A 6,000-nucleotide genomic window follows, 5' to 3' on the forward strand; every position below is an offset into this window, starting at 1 on the left:
TGATTATGGTAGTAAAATTGATAGAACATGCCTATATGTACATATGGTATTTTGGTAAGTATAGATACTTGAACATATGTGTTGATATATCTTACATAAAAATTATTTTAGCTTGATTTGAATGATTTATATTGGGTTGGGAATGTGTTTAAATGTTAATGTAGGTGAAAGACAAGTTTGCATGAGAAATAAGGTTTGTAAATGGCCTTATTTTTTCCATATGGGTAGAGACACGGGTGTATATCTTAGCCGTGTGTGACACACGGCCATATGCACAGACATGTGGTTCAGTCGTGTGTCCCTTGAATCTTTAAAATTGCAAAATAGAATGTTCAGTTATTTTCACACGGGCATGTGTTTCAGTTGTGTGTGGCACACGGCCTCGTACACGGGCGTGTGACTCTGTCGTGTGGCCCTTGGATCTAATTAATGTAAATTAAAATATTCACACGGCCTAGCAAATGGGCGTATGGCTTGGCCGTTTGACTCAAGTCAGTAACCACCCTAATTTGGACATGGGTTGGGACACGGTCATGTGTTCCTAATTCGAATGTCCACACGGCCTGAGACACGGGCGTGTCTCTTGACCATGTGAGACACACGATTTGGTCATACGGGTGTGTATCCCTTGCACCTTGAAAATTTTTTGAGGTTTTGCGAAAAATTCTCTGAGTTCCTGGTTTAGTCCCGACTTGTTTTAAATGCATATTTTGGGCCTCGAAAGCCCATTTAAGGGACAATATGATTGATTTTGGATATGAATAGTAAATGATATGAATTAACTGTATTTGTTCTGTAAACTTCAGTAATGCTCCGTAACCCTGTTCTGGCGACGGATATGGGTTAGGGGTGTTACATTTATTAGTATTAGAGTTAGGTTTAGTCGATTTGTAACAACCCCTTTTTAGGTCAAATCGGAACAGTGGTTTCGGGACCACAAATCTGAAGTCAAAATATTTATTTTATTATTTTAATAAGGTTTACAGCATGATAGATTGATTATGTGAAATTTTTGTTAAGAAATTTTACTGTTTAAATGCTTAATTCTGTAAAAAGGACTAAATCTTGTAAAGCGTAAAACTTGTGTTCTATTAGCTAAAAGTGTTAAATAGCTATAGAACATTAAAGTAAAGGTCCTTAAGTGATAAATAGTCTATTTTTGGTTAGTGGATGATGATAGCATGGAAAATGGTGTAATTTTGAATTATTTTAAGGTTAAAATGGTAAATGGTTAATAAATGTTATGATAATTAAAACAAAAACATAATTTTTTGTTATCATCCAAACTTAACCGATTATACAAGAAGAAAAAGAAGAAATTTTTCTCTCCTAGGGTTCGGTCACTTGAACATCAAATTGGTAAGTGATTTGAACTCGGTTTTTGATGATTTTTATGTTTTTGAGATCGTTGCTTCGTATATTAGCTAGGTTGTACCGTAATTTTTGAATTTGTTCATGATTTTGAAATATGTTATTATTGAATACTTGAGTTCTTTGATGTTTATTAATGATAGATTATGGAAGCTTGATGATAGTTGAACTAGTTTTGTAAAGTGATTTTTGACAAAAATGTAAAATAGGGATTAAATTATGAAATTGTAAAATTTTGTGGTTAAAATTGTGAAATAATGAAAGTAATGGGCTGCTAGTATTATATAGGAAATTCGGCTAGACATGGGTTGGTATTAAATTGCATAAATTTGTCATTTTGTGTAAAAAGGACTAAATTGCATAGTAGTCAAAAGTAAAGGGTAAATGTGTAATTTACCCAGTATATGTGTGAATTGTATTAAATGGTTTCTGAAAATATTGAATTTGATCATATATTTAGATCAAGATAAACAATTACTGGAATTAGATACGAAAGGTTGATGAGTAGACGACGATTATACGAGTTAATACAAGGCAAGTTCGTATAATTAGAATCGAACTTTTCTATACTTGTAATTTTTGAATTGAATGTATATAATTGAAATACTTGAAATATAAATGTCTTAATGATATATTGTATTCGTTACCGAGCCTCGGTTGAACTATGTGAATTCATTGGATGCGAGTGACGTGTTACTGAGATTATCGTATTAGTTAAGCTCTTACATTTGTTGCGGACTCACCACATCTCGTAAGAGCTTAGTGTTTCAGCTCACTGGAGTTATTGATTTAGCTCAAAAAAGCTTACTGTTCAGCTCAATAGAGCTTACTGTTTTCAGCTTAATAGAGCTTACTATTTATCAGCTCAGGAGGAGCTTATCGACTATGACTTGAAAGAGCATGCATGATGATGAATTGACAGATTACTCACATTGTTCACTCAACTACCCTTTGAATTTCTAATAGGTTCAACGGGTCTAAATAATGTTATATTGACAAGTTACGGTTTATAAATGTTATTAATGTTATACATTATATATGAATCTAGAATGATGAGAAGCATTGTATTAATGGATGATTTCATGTATGTTTACAATGACTAACATTTGATGAATACTTGTAATTAAGTGTTGATTAATTGAATTGGTTGCATATTTGTATTGCTTTGATTACTGAGCTATAAGCTTACTCTGTTTCTTTTTCTATGTTTTATAGAGGTTCGTTAGCTGACTCGTTCTGGACAGGTCGGGGTTGCACATCACACTATCCGAATTCCAATTGGTATTTGAACTTGTAAATATATGTAAATATGGCATGTATTGGCTAGTTTGAAAGAAGTAGTCATGTTTTGGTATCATGATTTGAGAATGATTTTGTATATAAGTTAAGCCATTTGATTTGGCTTATTTTAGTATCATGTTTTGATTGCATATATGTGCTTAAAGATGGTATGTTTTGGTTGGTAATGTTTGGATAAAATATGCAAGTGAGGTATTGATATGAATTTGATAGATGAATGGAATATACATGATGATGAATAGGTGCTTGGGTATGAATTTGTTACGTTTCGATATGGAAAATATTGTGTAATGAAATGGTTATTTTGGTTGTCAATTAGGTTGCATAAATATGGTCAATTATGCTTGTAAATGCTTGTAAATGCTTGTATTTTTAGGGTGGAAAAATAGCTTTGCAAATGACCTATTTTTGTCCACACGGGCGTGTGTCTCAGCCGTGTGCGACACACGGTTAAGTTACACGGCCGTGCGTCCCTTGGGGTACCCTACAAATTAAGTCAGTATACCCTACAGGTTTAACACGGCTTAGACACACGGGTGTGTGATTGACCGTGTGACATAAGTCAATATACCCCCCTAAATGGCACAATGCCTAGTACACGGGCGTGTGAGGCCATTTTGAAGGGCACACGGGCTAGACACATGGGCGTGTGGTTGGCCGTGTGACACAAGTCAGTATGTATGCCATGTTCCACACGGCCTAAGACATGGGCGTGTCTATTAGCCGTGTGAGGCACGACTTGTTCACACAGGCATGTGATATTAGAAATGTTGAAAATTTTATAAGTTTTTGAAATTTTTATATGTTATCAATTTAGTCCCGAATGCATGATTAAGGCTTTGTATACTTGATTTAAGTATATAATGAATGTGAATGAGTGATATTTACTGAAACGGAAAGAATTTTTAGAGCTTAAACAGGGCCATATGACAGATCTGAATATAAAAGAGAATTTGTTCGACTGAATAAGTATGCTAGAGAATGTATCTCGACTGAAATCACCATGTGCAAGCGATTTGAAGAAGGTTTAAATGAAGACATAAAGTTGTTAGTTGGGATTCTTGAATTAAAAGAATTTGTAGTACTAGTTGACCGAGCACATAAAGCCGAAGAGCTGAGTAAAGAAAAGAAAAAGGCTGAAATGGAAACCAGAACTTCGAGTAAAAGATTTATGGAAAAATCACAACAGCTGGCTTCAAAGAAATCGAAGAAATATCATGACTGTTTTACCACTTCTATGGGGTATTCTGGGAAAGACAGAAGTATTCAACGCTCTAATCCAAGATCTCAGGCTATGTCTGTAGCGAGTGCAAGTAGTGTTGGAAATTCCAAACCTTGGTGCAAGCATTGTAATAAATTTCATTTTGGAGACTGCCGCATGAAAAGCGGAGCTTGCTTTAGATGTGGTTCCTTTGACCACTAACTCAGAGATTACATTGAAAAGCCTGAGAAAGATACTATACAGACTTCAAGGCTAAGCAACCCCGCTACTAGAGGTAGACCACCTTGTAACCCCAGTAATATGAGTGATAGCTGAGGTACAAGAAAGGATTCAACTGCCAAATTCGAAGCACGAGCACCAAGAAGGACATATGCTATTTGTGCACGAGAGGATGCCTCTACACCAGACGTTATTACTGGTACTTTTTCTCTAATTGATACTAATATAACTACTTTGATTGATCCTGGTTCAACACATTCATATATTTGCACAAATCTAGTGAATAATAAAAATTTGTTTGTCGAGTCCACTGAATTCGTGGTTAAAATATCAAACCCCTTAGGCCAATATGTGATGGTGGATAAAATCTGCAAGAATTGCCCGTTAATGATACGGGGTTATTATTTTTTGGCTGATTTGATGTTATTACCATTTGATGAATTTGACGTGATTTTGGGCATGGATTGGTTAACTCAACATGATACAGTGGTAATTTGTAAACAAAAGTATATTGTGTTGAAATGCCAGAATGGTGAAATGATCTGTATTAAATTTGATAATTTGAATGTGTTTTCTAATGTGATATCAGCCATGTCAAAAAGGGTTATGATGCTTATCTTTCCTATGTATTGGATACTAAAGTGTCTAATGTGAGTATCCTGATGTGTTTCCGGAAGAATTACCCGAATCACCACCGGTCAGAGAAGTGGAATTTTCTATAGATCTTATTCCGGGAACAACACTGATATTTATAGCACTATACAAAATGACCCTTACAGAATTAAAGGAGTTAAAAGCACAGCTACAATAATTTACTAACAGAGGCTTTGCTCGACCTGGTTTCCACTTTGGGGTGCACCGGTCTTGTTTGTTAAGAAAAAGGACGGATCATTGTGATTGTGTATCGATTATCGAAAGCTTAACAAAGTTAAAATTAAAAATAAGTATCCACTACCTTGTATTGATAACTTATTTGACCAATTGAAAGGTGCTACAGTATTTTCAAAGATAGATCTCCGTTCTGGTTACTATCAGTTACGAGTGAAAGACTCGGATGTGTCAAAAACAGCTTTCAAAACCAAGTACGGGCATTATGAATTCCTTGTGATGCCGTTTGACTTGACAAATGCACCTGCAATATTTTATGGATATGATAAACAGAATTTTTAGACCATACTTGGATATATTTGTGATGGTATTCATTGATGATATTTGGGTATATTCCTGAGATGAAAATGAACATTCTGATCATTTAAGAATTGTTTTGCAAACTTTGTGTGAGAAACAGTTATACTCTAAATTCAGTAAATGTGAATTCTAGCTTCGGGAAGTTGGATTTATAGGGCATATAGTGTCTGCTGAACGTATCAGAATAGATCTGAATAAAATTTCAGCAATTGTTAACTGGAAACGACTGAAAAATGTTTCAGAAGTTAGAAGTTTTCTAGGATTAGCTGGATATTATTGGAGATTTATACAAGGGTTTTCTATGGTAGCTTCGCCAATGACACGATTATTACAAAAGGATGTGAAATTTGAATGGATCGATAAATGTTAGAAAAGCTTTGATCAGTTGAAAGCCCTGTTGACTGAAGCACCACTTCTCGTTCAGCCTAAATCAGGTAAGGAAGTTGTAATTTATAGTGATGCATCATTGAACAGTTTAGGCTGTGTTTTGATGCAATAAGGTAAAATAATAGCCTATGCTTCTAGAAAACTTAAGCCACATGAAAGAAATTATCCTATACATGATCTTGAATTAGCAGCTATTTTATTTGTACTAAAAATTTAGTGACACTATTTGTTCGGTGAAAAGTGTTATATATTCACTGATCATAAAAGCTTAAAGTATTTGATGTCACAAAAAGATTTGAATTGAGACAATGCAG

Source organism: Gossypium hirsutum, chromosome A07, assembly GCF_007990345.1.
Source record: "Gossypium hirsutum isolate 1008001.06 chromosome A07, Gossypium_hirsutum_v2.1, whole genome shotgun sequence".
Lineage (NCBI taxonomy): Eukaryota > Viridiplantae > Streptophyta > Magnoliopsida > Malvales > Malvaceae > Gossypium > Gossypium hirsutum.